Consider the following 14,721-nt stretch of genomic DNA (forward strand, 5'->3'; position numbering starts at 1 on the left):
TCTGCTGGGTGAGAAGGGCTTTGCTCTTAGGCTGTGTAAACTTCGGTCTGAGCTCCTTAAGGGTCAAGTGCAGATTTCTGTGCTCATGATGCCTGAACCTATGAAATAGTGGTTATACCGGTCACTTGATTAATTGGTCTAGCTGCCGGTTACTCACCCTCTGACTTGGAGGTCAGTTCCGGGAATGAATACCACAGCATCCAGCCTGTGGCCCTTCTTGTGAACAATCTGTTCCAGTATTTTCCAGCTTGATGATAAGTTGGGAAAGCCTTGGGGAGAAACTTGAAACCTGACCTCCCCAAGGCCGCCTTCTTTCCTTTTTCCTTTAATAGTATTACGTCTGGTCTCATGAATGAAATGACTTAGTATACTCCCCTCAGAGCCTTGGAGTCTTCTGGGCTCTTTAAATGAATTCATTTTAACTTAATTCACCTGCTTCAGTGAGTATTTTCTAGATCATGAAAAAAAAATTCCATGAATAGATTTATTTGCCTAGGACACTTTAGAAGGTTGGCCACAGGCCTGTCAACACACACATTCATCCATCTGGGTTGCTATTTATATCCTCCTTAGTGTGGCCATTTCCCTTGTATCTGAAAAATGAGGCAAAACAGATAGCAGGACATGGGAAAAGTTTTCCTGTTCCATGTGATTTCAAAAGGCTTGGCCACTCTTCAAGAAGGCTGATCCTAGAAAACATCTGGCTGGAGAGGGACCTCATCCTGAGAAAGGCCAAGTCTCACCACCCAGAGCATCAGACCAGGAAACAGGGATGGCAACTCACAGTGACAAGGAGGATGTGTCTTACTCAGCCTGGGGAAGCCTTGCAGACTCTCTGTGCCCACAAATCCAGCTGCTTTTGTTTAGGGGAGGGGGAAAAAGAGGCCTGTCTTTGGTCACCTGCCTTTATAGTCTGCAGCCATGTGCCCAAAGTGAGCACACGGTTGTTTTGTCCCCTACAGCAGTCGTGTGTGTGTGTGTGTGTGTGTGTGTGTGTGTGTGTGTGTGTGTGTCTAGCTCGGTGTTGGGTTACTCTGCCCTGAGTGTGATTTCAGTGTTTAGAGCTTTGGGCTGTAAGAGGCTGTAACTGCAAATCAACTCCATCTAACATTCCGCCCATCCTGGAGAGCATATGGCTGTGATAGGCCCGCTTGAAGGAATTTTATAGATGTTCAGCTTGAAGGAATTTTACAGATGTTCACAGTGGAATCTTTAACAAGAGAGGATTTCCAGCTTCTGCCTTGACTTTGGATCCCACCTTCTTAGGGCCAAGTTCAGATCTTTGGAGTCCAAAGAACCACGTACTGTTTTTCCCACGGGCTGGAGTCCAAGGACCACGCCGCTGACATGGCTGTTGCTCTTAGTGTTTGTCGCTTGTTGCCGCTGTAACAAATTACTACAGACAACATGTCTGTTGTCTTACGGTTCTGGAGGTTAGGACACAACCTGAGCAGGACTTGCTGGGTGCCATACTTTGGGTCTTGAGTATTTCTCAAAGGTCAATGAGTTAAAGACTTGTTCAGCAACCTCTTTAAGAGGTGGAGCCTAGTGGGAAGAAGGTAGGTCCTTGGGGATGTGTCCTTCAGGGAGATACTAAGACCCTGGCCCCTTTTCTGTGAGTTTCCCAGATGCCGTGATGTGAAAAAGCCTCCTGTACCACACACTTTTGCCATGGTGTGCCAGACCACCCCACCGCAAGGCCAAAGCAGCAGGGCCAAGTGACTGGACCAAAACCTGTGAAGCCTTTCTTCCCTTTAAGTTCATTTTTTCAAGTATTTTGTTACAGCCATGGGAAGCTGGAACTCAAATAGCCTCAGCAGGTAGGATAATATCCCCTCCTGGAGGCCCTGGGTGAGGATAGTTTCCTTACCTTTCTTGGCCTCCCACATTCCTTAGCTCATGACCTCTTCCTCGGTCTTAAAGCCAATGTGTGATGAAGCTTTTGGCCATCCCTTTCACCTGTCCAAACCAACCTTTTTATGGCATATTTTTAGTAGTTTAGAAAAATCTCACTGAAGAATATCACCAATTTGTTGTTGTTCATGGCTGCATCTCCCCCTGGCCCTCTGCAGCTAGGGAAACTCTGATTTTAGAGTCACATAGGTAGATTGGGACAATCATTAATATCATGCTATTAATAATTCTTCCCCTCTCACAACCCCTACTAACCTTAACCACATCTGCAGTCTCTCGCCACGTGAGGAACATCTGTGCCAGGCACCAGTGTATGGCGGCTCTGCACACCACTGTCATTGTTTCTGTCTCCTCATTAACAATGGTAGAATCTCTATTTCCTAGTTATAGTCACTAGGGCATATTAGAGTTCTCTAGAAAAAGAGGACTAGGGGGGAAATAGATGTGGAGTGGGATTGATTTAAGGATCTGGTCCATGTGTTACAGAGGCTGACAAGTCCCACGCTGCCACCAGCCAGCTAGAGGCCGAGGAAGGCCTCTAAGTCGAGAGAGTAGTGTTGACTCTGGTCCATGACCTGGGAGCGCCAAGGGCAGGACAAGGATATCCCGGCTCAAGTGGTCAGCACAGAGAGATTCGGCCTTCCTGCTGTTTGGCACCATTTAGGCTCTTACCCACACTGGGCAGGCATCTGCTGTGCTCAGTCTACCAATCCAAATGCCCCTCTCTTCCAGAAATGCCCTCCTAGGCATACTCAGATATAATGCCTTACCATCATGGCCCGGTACAGTCGATATGTAGAGTTAGCCACCACACAAGCAGAAGAGCCAGGCTGGTCCACTGTCAGGCCTCCCCATCCTTCCGATGCCTACAGTGTTTTCCTAGGAGAGCTTTCCTCGGCTCAGCAGCCAGCTGCTGGTTACCATTTTCCCTGGGCCACGTGCCTATCCCTGACCAAACAGCTGGAGCAGGATAAACGTGGCCTCCTTAAGAATAAGCCATGTTCTTGCATCCTAGAACTGTCTCCCTCCAAAGGCACTGCTGCATGCTGATGCATTTCCTAGGTTGGGATTCAGCCTCCTAAACAACCTACCTTCATGGAACTGGAGCCCTGTGTAACTAGCTACAAAACCAACACTGTGGGAGTGAGCAAGTGACTGATTTGAATGGCTTGGGGCCCCAGTAAGTGTGGTTGATACTAGACCATTGGACACATGAGCAAACAGAGGCCTACAAAGGTTAAATAATTTGTTTACAGTAACTTAGCGTGGAGGAAGCAAAGCAGAAAGTTAAACCTAAGCCATCTGGTATCAAAACCTGCATCCCGGCCACTGTCATATTCCACCATCACAGGTGCCTGTGGTGAAGGAAGCCCGTACTAGAGGCAGTAGATGCTCCTCAGGTGATGCCATGTGATGCCTTTACCACGTCTTCTGATTTGAAGACAACGGAATTCCTACCTTGTGGCAGCTAGAAATGAGTTCTCGCCTTAAGATCTCAGACGTTTCTTTAGCCAGGAGTCTGTGCAGAGATCTGATTTTCTAGTGGCAGACTAAACCAGGCTCATGGGATTTATGTCCCAAATCCTCAGCACAGCCCAAATGCCTTTCTCAGACCCAGCCTTCAGCACCTTGGGTTTTGTCACATGGACCGAGACAGCATCACATGCCCCAACTTAACCAATCATTGGCAAAAGAAACAGGGCAGGCTGTGCTTCTCTTAGTACCTGACTTGTGCACGGGGGGGGGGGGGGGGGGGGGGATAGGTGGAGCCCACCTGCCTGCCACAGGTACCCCCCACTGAGCAGAACCTTTTTGTTAGCTTGGAATATTGTGTGGCACTCAGGAGGCAGCCAGTGTGTCTGCCCCAGTGTGTGCATGTACATGTGTTGGTCACATGAACAGGACATTGCCTATGCTAACCTTGATTCCTGCAGACCTTCAGGGGCTGAACCTTCTTAGGGCAGGCATAGGGTGGCCTGGGAGAAAACAGCTTCAGGGAGCAGGGTTCAAATCCAGGGTGAGGGCTCCTGCTGCCCACCACAGAGCTTGCTAGTTTACAGTGTCCTCTGCTGGGACCCACCCAGCAGGGCCACTTGTTACCCGCAGCAAAGCAATGCCAGCCAATTGGATACTGACATTAAGTCATTGCCCCCACCCTCTACCCCCCAGCCCTGCAGTTGGTCCCAGTGGCCAGGCCAGTTTGGGACATGATGGGAGAAGAGAGTACCAGAGAGTAGGGTAACTAGGGCACCAGAGAGTAGGGTGACTCCCAGGTAGTTGTCAGAGATGGGTGGTAAGTAGGGAAAGGAGTGTCTCTGGGCCTCAGCTCAGATAGGGTAAGCTGAGGCTCTATTGAGCCTCATAGGCTACCCCCTGCTGTCTGCATTCACAGGACCCCATCTCCGGGACAGCGTTCCCTAGAGCACAGACTGGACAGTGTTCCGTTTCCAGGCTTGGAAAGAGGCCTGCACTTGAAGACATGATGATGGGCAAGAGCTGCCGTGCAGTCTCTCCCTGCACTCCTGCATGGAAACCTTTTTCTCCATGGTCACTTGTAACCTCTTGTCCCTGAGGCCACCACTATCCACAAGAAGTCACCATGGGGGCTGGAAAGATGACTGTGATTAAGAGCACTTGGCTGCTCTTGCAGAGGACCCAGGTTTGGTTCCCAGCACCCACAAGATGCCTTATAACCATCTGTATCTCCATTCCCAGGGAATCCAATGTCTTCTTCTGAATTCCTTGAGCACTTCATGCACATGATACACATACATACAAGCAGGCAAAACATACACACACACACACACACACACACACACACACACACATACATCTATATACACATGCATGCATATATACATATACATAGTCATATATATAATTTTTTTAAAGAAAAGTCACTATCTCCTCCACCTGTCAGGCCACATGTCAGTCTTTAATCTTAACCCAACTCTACTCCCTCCTCTTTCGGTGGCTGCCCTTCACTCAGCCCTGTCCCACCCCCCCCACCCACCCACCCCCCCCCCCCCCCCGCATTCTCTTTTCTCTTGTGTCCTCCCTCCACACTCCTTGGCGTCCATTAGACCAGATGAAGCACACCACCATAAACTGAGTAGTTTGTAACCAAAACAAATTTATTTCTCACTTTAGATTTTATTTTTTTGTGGGTTCTGTTGTTACTGATTTGGTTTTTTTCCTGGGGGTCTGATGTGTTCTTAAGCATGTGCTTACCCACTGAACTATACTTCTAAGCCCTCTCATTAAATCTTAATTAATAGGATAAATTAATTTATCTTGGAAGTTCAAGATCAGAATACTAGCACAGCTGGGCTCCAGTGGAGCCATACAGATGACCAAGGCTTTTTGTATTCTCACATAACGATGGAGAATGAGCTAGGGATCTGGCCTTCTCATAAAAAGACACTGGTCCCATTTATGAGGACTCTGGTCTATGCCTGACCCAACCACTTTCTTATACCCTACCTTGGAGTTGGGGGTCTCAATGTATAAAATGTGTAGGGATATGAACATCCTACCCATTGCATTGGGCTGGTTGGCATTTAAGCTTACCCCTTTCTAAAAGAGTGTCTTCAGCCAGTTCCCTGAGGAATGAGTCCAGGTGGCATAGTTTATAGACCAAGTTGGTGCTGTGGGATGGTCTTTCTGTATGCTGTGAAAATGTTTTGCTTTCACTGGTTGATAAATAAAGCTGTTTTGGCCAATAGCAAGGCAGAATAAGGCTGGGTAGGAAAGCCAAATGGAGAGACAGGGGAAGGAGGGCGGAGTCAGGGCAGATGCAATCCCGCCACCCAAGGAACGAGATGTCAGAGAACCAGTAAGCCACAGGCCACATGGCAATGCATAGATTAATAGAAATGAGTTCATTTAAATGTAAGAGCTAGCCAGTAATAAGCTGGAGCCATCAGCCAAACATTTATAATTAATATAAGCCTCTGAGTGATTATTTGGAAATGGCTATGGGATGGCACAGGACAGAGAAAGGCCTCTGATTACAAGTAAGGTCATCAGGTAAAATTTAGGACTCTTGGTTAGCTTTGGATTACTGGTAAATGACAGTTTCTTAGTGTAAGTGCACCTCCTGTGACAGTTGGGCAGGCATACTTTAGATTGGAAACTATCTGAATTTCAAATGTCGCTGACTGCCCTCTAGGAGCAGGTATGCCCACGTCCGTGTGCCCAGGCATGAGCAGTTCCAACCAAACAAGTTGGCAGCCACGTCCCAGTTCTGCCGCCAGCCTGGTTTCAGTGCCTCTGCCCACAGAGAAGGTGTTCTGTCCCCTGGCTGTGGACAAGGATGCTGTGGTGTGGCCTTCACCCCAGCTCCTCAGAAAAGAAATGCTCTCCACATTTGACCCCTAGGGGAGCATGTGTTGGGAGCTGGGTTCTTGGAATGGAGAAATTAAGGAATAGTTGGGAGAGTTAAAAAAAAAAAGGGGGAGCTTTGAGGGGTAGCCTAGTGGGAAGTGATGAGTTGGCAGAGGGCTCTGCTCAGCCCATAGCTTAGGCTTGTTTCTAACTGGCTCTTAGAACATAAATTAACCCATATCTTTTTTTTTTTTTTTTTTTTTTTGGTTTTTCAAGACAGGGTTTCTCCATGTAGCTTTGCGCCTTTCCTGGAACTCACTTGGTAGCCCAGGCTGGCCTCGAACTCACAGAGATCCGCCTGGCTCTGCCTCCCAAGTGCTGGGATTAAAGGCGTGCGCCACCACCGCCCGGCTTAACCCATATCTTTTAATCTATGTTTTTTACGTGGCTTGGCTACCTCTACTCTGTTTTGCTCATGCTGCTTCCTCTGTATCAGCTTACATCTACCCTTCTTCTTTCCAGTATCCTCTGTACCTGGAAATCCTACCTAGCTATTGGCCAATAGCTTCTTATTAAACCAATCACAGTGACACATCTTCACACAGTGTAAAGGAATATTTCACAACACTTTCCTGCCACGATGCCACCACCCACCTTCTCCAGAGCCAGGGCCGTGCTGTTTATTCTTCTGGTCTCTAGAGCTGTGACCCTACTAAACCTTCTTTATAAGGGACTCAGCCTCAGATATTTCATTAGAAAACAGCAGTGCATCACTAGAGGCACCTTGTTCTATTCTAGATAATCTTAGAAACACTTTGAAGTACCAGACTCACTCCCTCCACCCCCACCCCTACCGCAACCAAAGCTTCAGGGGTGTTCTTCCTAATCCCTCTTCAGGTGGTGTGTCTTCTCTGCCTCACCTCTTCCTACCACATCTCACCCTTAAGATGGCCTAAGAGTTCCTTGAGAGACATCCCCACAATTCCCAGCTAAACAGGTCCCCTTAGAAATTGTTACCACACATCCTTGCTTTATTGTCAAGATCACTAATCATTGTTGAATGCACAATTATTCAGTTATGGGTGTCACTGTGGGTAGATGCCTGCCCCGCCCCCACCTGCGAATACCATGGGCCACACACTGTGCCTAGGCATAGACTACCTCTGGTATCATCTGTTCAAGATGGGCATAGTCTGGGAGTCTGAGGGCAGCCATATTGGAGAAGATGGGCTTCTAGACATCAGTGGAGGTGGTCTGGCCTGATGGAGATGTCAAGGTGGTGGCCAGGGACGGGAGGTCCCATGAGCTGGGCTGGGCTCGAGCTGCATGGACAGGAAGGGCAGAGCTGCTTTCTCCTCACCTCTTAGAGAACCTTTCTTCGTGAAGGCATTGGCTACGTTTGTATGCTTGGATGCATTACAGTATATTTGCAGTCGGTGTGGACTCCATGTCTTTCAAGCCAAGGTTTTAAACCTATTTTCTCAACCAGAGTGTCCAGGGCACATAGCTTGAAGCTTGTCCTGGAAGACTTTTGGGGGAAACACTTTCCTTTGGAACTAAAAAAAATAAAAAAGGCTTTGAAATATTAAGGCCTCTATTTCCTTCACAGCTTCTCACGGAGCACTTACTATAAAAGCAGTGACTCCCCAACCCAAATTCTTTGAATAAACCCTGACTTGGTGGAAAAGTATCTACAATATTGTGAACTCTACCCCAAGACAGGCCTCAGATAGGTAGCAGGGCCTGTGGCTAAAGGGGTCCCTTGAAACCCCCTCTACCTGGTCCAGAAAGCTGCTGTGAGACTCCACCCTCTGTCACTATTGTGAGACACAACCCTCTGTCACTATTGTGAGACACAACCCTCTGTCACTGTTGTGAGACACAACCCTCTGTCACTATTGAGACACAACCCTCTGTCACTATTGTGAGACACAACCCTCTGTCACTATTGTGAGACACAACCCTCTGTCACTATTGAGACACAACCCTCTGTCACTATTGTGAGACACAACCCTCTGTCACTATTGTGAGACACAACCCTCTGTCACTATTGTGAGACACAACCCTCTGTCACTATTGTGAGACACAACCCTCTGTCACTATTGTGAGACACAACCCTCTGTCACTATTGTGAGACTCAACCCTCTGTCACTATTGAGACACAACCCTCTGTCACTATTGAGACACAACCCTCTGTCACTATTGTGAGACTCAACCCTCTGTCACTATTGTGAGACACAACCCTCTGTCACTATTGTGAGACTCAACCCTCTGTCACTATTGAGACACAACCCTCAGTCACTATTGTGAGACACAACCCTCTGTCACTATTGTGAGACACAACCCTCTGTCACTATTGAGACACAACCCTCTGTCACTGTTGTGAGACACAACCCTCTGTCACTGTTGTGAGACACAACCCTCTGTCACTATTGAGACACAACCCTCTGTCACTACAGTGAGACACAACCCTCTGTCACTATTGAGACACAACCCTCTGTCACTATTGTGAGACACAACCCTCTGTCACTATTGTGAGACTCAACCCTCTGTCACTATTGAGACACAACCCTCTGTCACTATTGAGACACAACCCTCTGTCACTATTGTGAGACTCAACCCTCTGTCACTATTGAGACACAACCCTCTGTCACTATTGAGACACAACCCTCTGTCACTGTTGTGAGACACAACCCTCTGTCACTATTGTGAGACACAACCCTCTGTCACTATTGAGACACAACCCTCTGTCACTATTGAGACACAACCCTCTGTCACTATTGTGAGACACAACCCTCTGTCACTACAGTGAGACTCAACCCTCTGTCACTATTGAGACACAACCCTCTGTCACTATTGAGACACAACCCTCTGTCACTATTGAGACACAACCCTCTGTCACTATTGTGAGACACAACCCTCTGTCACTACAGTGAGACTCAACCCTCTGTCACTATTGTGAGACACAACCCTCTGTCACTATTGTGAGACACAACCCTCTGTCACTATTGTGAGACACAACCCTCTGTCACTATTGTGAGACACAACCCTCTGTCACTATTGTGAGACACAACCCTCTGTCACTATTGTGAGACTCAACCCTCTGTCACTATTGTGAGACACAACCCTCTGTCACTATTGTGAGACACAACCCTCTGTCACTATTGAGACACAACCCTCTGTCACTATTGAGACACAACCCTCTGTCACTATTGAGACACAACCCTCTGTCACTGTTGTGAGACACAACCCTCTGTCATTGTTGTGAGACACAACCCTCTGTCACTATTGAGACACAACCCTCTGTCACTATTGTGAGACACAACCCTCTGTCACTATTGAGACACAACCCTCTGTCACTATTGTGAGACACAACCCTCTGTCACTATTGTGAGACACAACCCTCTGTCATTGTTGTGAGACACAACCCTCTGTCACTATTGAGACACAACCCTCTGTCACTATTGAGACACAACCCTCTGTCACTATTGTGAGACACAACCCTCTGTCACTACAGTGAGACACAACCCTCTGTCACTATTGTGAGACACAACCCTCTGTCACTATTGTGAGACACAACCCTCTGTCACTATTGTGAGACTCAACCCTCTGTCACTATTGAGACACAACCCTCTGTCACTATTGAGACACAACCCTCTGTCACTATTGTGAGACTCAACCCTCTGTCACTATTGAGACACAACCCTCTGTCACTATTGTGAGACACAACCCTCTGTCACTATTGTGAGACACAACCCTCTGTCACTACAGTGAGACTCAACCCTCTGTCACTATTGTGAGACACAACCCTCTGTCACTATTGTGAGACACAACCCTCTGTCACTATTGTGAGACACAACCCTCTGTCACTATTGTGAGACCCTCTTATCACTGTCCCCACAATGGAAATCATCATCTCCTTTGAAATGGAGTTCTTGAGATACAAAACCAGAGACCCGAAGATCCAGATCTGGTGACAGGCTCCTCATTGGTGTAAAGTAGCAGTTGTGACAGGAAATACCAAAACGTAGAGTGCAAATCTTGTCACCACATCAGACTAGACAACCCCTGTCACATCCTCCCATCGTTTATCAGCACGCTTAGACAGTAATAAGACAAGGAGGTCTCAAAAATACTCTTAAGCAGTGTAAGGAACTTACACCCCCTCAAAAAAAAAAAAGTCATAGGAGAAAAGCCCAAAGCTGTGACACTGATGGGCCAGAAGGAACAGCGAAAAATCTCCACCCTCTAGCTGCTCCTTGTCTGACTCAACTTGACAGACCTAGAGGACCCGGAAAAGGATCCTCGGTTGAGGATCTGCCTCCACCAGATTCTTGACTAATAATGAGTGAGGGAGGGCCCAGCTCACTGTGGGTGATGCCACTCCAGGGCAGGTGGACCTGGGCTGTCTAAGAAAGCAGGCTGAGGAAACCATGGGGAGGAAGCCAGTCAGAGGTGCCCTGCCCTTCGGATCCTGCCTCTGGGTTCCTACTCTGAGCTCCTGCCCAGACTTCCTCCGTGAAGGACTGTGATGTGGAAGTGAAAGCACAATAAATCTGCTCCTCCTCGATCTTGGTTTTGATGAGTGTTTTATTACAGCCAGAGAAGGCCAAGTGGGAGCCCCTAGTGACTTGTGATGCATTTGCATTTGGAGTCTAACTTCTGCTGGCTCCTGGCCCCGCCCCAAATGGCCACTCTCAGGCAGGACAAGTGGGTTATAAAATTTACTACTTCAAGATAGAGTGAGCTGCCCTCTTGAACTCTGTTCAAATAAGACCCAAGAATGACCCAGCAGGAAAGGGCAGGTGACTCCTTTTACTGCTATAAAAAGACCCCATTCCCCTCAAGGGGGAGATTCCAAGAACTCACCCCCCAGATTTCTGCCCACAGTAGCCGTCCTTTTTGTTTGAGGTTTTGTTTTGTTTCCTTAGACATGGTCTCTAGCCCAGATGAGCTTCTGAGTCCCTCGGTAGCCAAAGATGACCTTGAATTTCTGACTCTCCTGCCTCTGCCTCTCACGTGCTGAGCTGACAAGCCTGAGCCACCACACTTAGTTTATGTGGTGCCGGGGATTGAGTCCAGGACTTTGTGTATGCTGTGCAAGCACTCTCTCCACTGAGGTACACCCCCAGCCGTAAATGAAAGGCTGTGTCGGTGTGCGGTGATGGGGGTAAAACTCAGAGCCCTGCCTAGGTTAAGCCCTACCTCTGAGCTCCAGCCTCAGCTACATTCTTTTCTCATTTTCACTCCTATTCCTTGTTACAATCCCACCCCTGTGTGTGTGTGTGTGTGTGTGTGTGTGTGTGTGTGTGTGTATGCACATGCATGTATTTGTAATGGGAATGGAGGCCAGAGGATGTGTGTGTGTGTGTGTGTGTGTGTGTGTGTGTGTGTGCACATGCATGTATTTGTAATGGGAATGGAGGCCAGAAGATAACATAGTTGTCATCCCTGGCCTTTCACCTTGTTTTCAGGGAGGGCCTCTCCTATTGGTTCTGTGGCTGTGTAGATATGGCCGCCTGTGAGCTCCTGGATTCTCTTGTCCCTTCCTCTCACGTCACCCTAGAACTGAGACTGCAGACTTACACCACAGGCTCTGGCTTTACATGGGTTCTGGGGACTTGAACTCAGGTCCCCATGCTTGCATGTCAGGCACTCCCCAGACCCTTGGCCCTATTCTTCCTTAAACCTTCTAAATCAATTCTGATCGTTTACCAAACGCCTTGAGCTCATCGTCCTAGCACACAGAGTCACCGTGGATCCAGGAGCATTTCATGGTGATATCCCTGAAAAAGTGACATTTGTCCTTGGGATCCAGTACAGCTGTCAGAATTCTAGTGATCACAGCTGTATTCCAGCTGGCAAGGTGAAGGGTGCACAAGTGTCCCGGACCATTCTATTTAGTTTATTTTGGTTTTCGAGACGGTTTCTCTGTGTAGTCATGGATGTTCTGGAACTCACTATGTAGTCCAGGCTAGACTCAAATCACAGAGATTGGCCTTAAAGAATTAAAGAAGGCACGTGCCACCACTCCCAGGTTTTTTGTTTTGTTTTGTTTTTGTTTATTTGTTTGCCTGAATCTTGACACTGCTTTCACTTACAGTTCATTAGTCATGTGGTCATGCCCTTGCGCAAAGGAGAATGGGAAATGTAGTCTTGAGTTGTGTCATTAAAAGGATGGGAATAATCAATACTGTGTTGACAACTGAAAGTCTATGACAATTTTTTTTTATTGTTGAAGTTTAACTTTTCGAAGAAGTTCAAAACTTTATTTTTACATATATATATTTTTATATATGTATGTTTGTTTTGTTTTGTTTTCTGAGATAGTTTCTCTGTATAGCTCTGGCTGTTCTGGAACTTACTCTGTAGACCAGGCTGCCTGAAACACTTACAAAGATCTACCTGAGTACTGGGATTAAAGGCATGGGCCACCACTACCCAGCTAAAAATATTTTTAATATGAGAAAATACAGAGTGAAAAGTCCCCTGTCCTCCAAGTGTCCCCTGGCCTCTCTCTGGCGTTCTGCAGGTCCCCAGCATGCGTGGGCTTCCTCTCTCCTGCTCGTCTTTAGCCTGGGCTGTAGAAATAGTTCCCTTAGTCACAGAGTGCAATGTTCTCTCATTCCTTCTCTGCTGCACGGGATTTTCTTTTACACCTAACATCTCCTGTTGATGTGGGGTAAGTGGCAGTGGGGGTCTTTGAGAGTAAAGGAGGCCTTCTTGCCTCAGGGGAGGGGAAGAGCTAGGGTCCCAGAAAAATCAGTGGTCACCAAAGCCACCCTGGGCAAAGTCTTCTGTGTCTTTGTCTGACAAGCTCAAAGCCTCCGTTCCATGGGAGAGTGAGCTCTGAGAAGAGTTTATTAAAGGTTCACAGGCGACAGTCTAGGAGAAGGAAGGAAGCAGAGCGGACGCCAAGGAAAACACTGCCACTGAGGGTCGCAGGCTAGGAGTTCAGAAGACTTCTCCAGTTCAGGTGTTGGGGGCAGGGCGGTCAAGCCAGAGGATAGGAAGTGTGGGCTCACCCACAAAGTGCCCATGCACCTCCTCATCTCAAGGGCCTGGACCAGAGTTTCAGTCACTTGGGCACAGCTTCCTGTGTAAAATGAGAAGAAAGGAGACCAGGGCTGGGCCTGGAGGCAGAGGCAGGCTGGCCTTTGTAAGTTCAAATCTGGCTGCTCTACATTCAGAGTTCCAGGTCAGTTGGGGCTATGTAGTAAGACCCAAGAAAAATCAAAATAAATAAATAAATAAATAAATAAATAAATAGAAGGAAATCAACAGAGCCCCCCAAGAACTGATGTCCCTGTCACTCTTCTGCCTGTTTTCAGTCTCCTGTTTCGTCACTATTTCCATATGGTTAATGTAGCCATAATCTATGCCATGATTTGTGTCTCCTCCAGAATGCAGAGTGAAATGCAATTGCTGTTGTGGCAGTATTGATGGGGCCTTTAAGAGTTGCTTAAACTTGTGAATGGATTGATGCTGTTTCCAAGGTTAGCGTCATAGTTTCTATTGCTGTGAAGAGACACCATGACCATGGCAACTCTTATAAAGAAAGCATCTAACTGGGGCGGCTCATTTACAGTTTCAGAGGGTCAGTCCATTATCATCATGGCAGGGAGCATGGTGGTGTGCAGGTGGATGTGGTGCTGGAGCTGAGAGTCCTACATCTTGGAGGCAACAAGAAGTCAACTGAAACACTGGGTGGTATCCTGAACATAGGAAACCTCAAAGCTTGCCCCTACAGTGACACACTTCCTCCAACAAGGCCATCCCCACTCCAACAAGTCACACCTCCTTATAGTGCTACTCCCTGTGAGACTCTGGGGGCCAATTATATTCAAACTACCACAGTTTGTGACCTTGATGAATTCTTAATAAAAGGGTGAATTGTGCCCTAAATGCTCTGTGTCTCCTATGTCCTTCTGACTTCTGCCTTCCCCTGGAAAGGCACAGGACAGAGGCCCTGGACAAGCAAGTTGACATAGGCCTTCTCAGCCTCCGGACTGAGAGACAGTCTTCCTTTTGAATTGCCAGGACTCATACTCACGACAGCAGTAGAGAATGGGCAGAGATGATCTGTAATCCACAGTGGGACATTTTCAAGAGCCCAGAGGGGGTTCATGATGAATTACATGGGGGCCAAGGTGTACACCAGACTCTCCCAAGCAAACTGGGGGATAAAGTCACCCCACGATGACAAACAGATGAGTTGAGTATGGTCATTTGCTTTCAGGACAGTGCTGTAATTGGTAGCATGCATCCATCCAGGAAGGTTTATGTGAGGTACACTTGCAGGGTCAAAGGGCACATGCATTTCTCTTCTTGATAGGAACTGGATTGGGTGTGTCTTCTAGGCTCTGCCTTCGATGATTGATGGGCATACTATCTGGGTATGCTCTTATTTGCATTTTGTTGACTGTGGACTTAAGTTTATTTTATAATTGTATTTCTATTCCCTCTCCTGTGAATTGCCTC

Source organism: Peromyscus eremicus, chromosome 8a (genome assembly GCF_949786415.1).
Source record: "Peromyscus eremicus chromosome 8a, PerEre_H2_v1, whole genome shotgun sequence".
Classification (NCBI taxonomy): Eukaryota; Metazoa; Chordata; class Mammalia; order Rodentia; family Cricetidae; genus Peromyscus; species Peromyscus eremicus.